General features: G+C 55.4%; 1 protein-coding gene across 1 annotated transcript in view; it reads right to left on the reverse strand.

The window, feature by feature from the left end:
* Positions 1–47: 47 nt before the first annotated feature.
* mpz (myelin protein zero) overlaps positions 48–1676 on the reverse strand; it is a 15862-nt gene continuing 14233 nt past the window's right edge. The window contains exon 7 of the mRNA XM_008335006.3: positions 48–628. The gene's annotated coding sequence lies outside the window, so the exon portion shown is untranslated. The remainder of the gene's footprint in view (positions 629–1676) is intronic.

The raw sequence follows: 1676 nt of genomic DNA on the forward strand, positions 1-1676 counted from the left end.
CCCCCTCCTTCCTCCCCCTCCTCCCCCCCTGTCGGCTGAAAAATGTGCAGCTGTTACAGTAAGCGTGTTCGCTCTTACAGGGCCAGAAATAGCCGCCTTTAGCCGGGGCAGGAACACGGAGACAACCTCCATTAGCTGGACTGTGAGAGGACTGAATCACCCCGGGCTCCGGGGCTTCAACCTCTCTCTGCGCCGGCCGAGAGCGGGAATCAGATTTCTCCGTAGCTGCCCCCCCCCCCTCTCTCTCCTGTGTCTCTCTCTATCTGAGGTCCGCAGCTCCGCAAACAGCAGGCAGGAAGATTGAGGGGAGTGTGAACTCACAGGGAAGTCGGAGCTCGAGCTCCTCGTCGGGAAGTTATGAGCAGAGTTAGGCCTTAAAAAGTTTTACCGTTTGACCAATAAGCGAATACGGGCCAACGTGATGAGACGTCGTAAAGATTATTTGACACCGTTTCCACTGACGCGGGTGGGCTGGGGGGGTGGGTAGGAAAAGGGGGCGCTCTCACAGCCAGTGCTGTCTTGAAAGAGTAGAGATAATGGGGAATAATGGGGGTTGCGTCAGGCTGGGCAGAAAAGGAGGGAGCAGACTAGAGGAGTGGAGGCAGGCATGGAGGAGTCAGACCTTTATCTGAAGAAGAGAGAGAGAGAGAGAGAGAGAGAGAAGGAGGGAAGGGAGGTGACAGAGGGAGAGACAGAGGACAGAGCCGTTAGCATTCAAATCACTTTGAGAAATTCCATTCAACAAGAGAGCTGAGAAATTCACAGTGAAGGAGGAGGAAGAGGAGCGGGAAGAAGAGGAGGGAAAGGAGAGCGACAGGAGGAAAATAACAAATAAAAGCAAATTGGCCCGTCTTCCTGCAGCTGGAGACGGGCGATGCGTGTCGGACACACTCGGAGGGCGCCGTTTTGGGGGACGGGAAGCAGAATGGCAGGAGCCTCGGAGCAGCTTTTTAGATTTTGTTATCAAACCGAGTCATCGAGGAGGTCTGGCTCTGAGTGGGATATCAGCTGACCCTGACAAAGGAAGTGAGGGCGGCAGCTGGCGTGAGAGAGAGAGAGAGAGATTATCGCCGCTTCTCAGATCGTGATTCGACTGCTTTGGTCTGGGATCCAGGTGTAAAGTGGAGAGGATTCTCATTCATCCGAGAGTTTGTTCTTTAAATCTTCAGTCAGTGTCAGCGGCGAAGGGAACGAAGGAGAACAGATCTGTGGGTCTGATGTTCTCCAGCGTCATCATCAGGGGGCCTGGGGTCACCTAGGGGTCAGCCAGGGGTCAGCCAGGGGTCAGCCTGTGGTTCTGAACTTCACCCCAACAATTGATACTTGTGATATTTTGTTTCCTGATCCCGTATCAATCTCCCAGTCCAATATCCCTGGTGTTGGTGTTGGACGTCCTCGCCCTGAAGTCCGTTCTGACCCGAACAGTCAGCTTGACTTCACTCGGCCTAATTATGACCCCTGGTGACCTCAGGCACAGACCACGCCCCCTTTAGAGAGGCCAGATCCCTGGTTCCACTGACTCAAGATTTAAAGATCCCTCGTTTCTCTTTGGCCACGCCCCCTCCCCCGCTGGCCTATTAGGTGCGTCTGATCATGTTGGTGAGGCGGGACAGGAGGCCAGCTCTTGTGGGCCTCCCTGGCCCCGCCTCTCGCCGGGGTGGCGGCGCCCCCTCCCC

Source organism: Cynoglossus semilaevis, chromosome 20 (assembly GCF_000523025.1).
Source record: "Cynoglossus semilaevis isolate Cse_v1.0 chromosome 20, Cse_v1.0, whole genome shotgun sequence".
NCBI lineage: Eukaryota > Metazoa > Chordata > Actinopteri > Pleuronectiformes > Cynoglossidae > Cynoglossus > Cynoglossus semilaevis.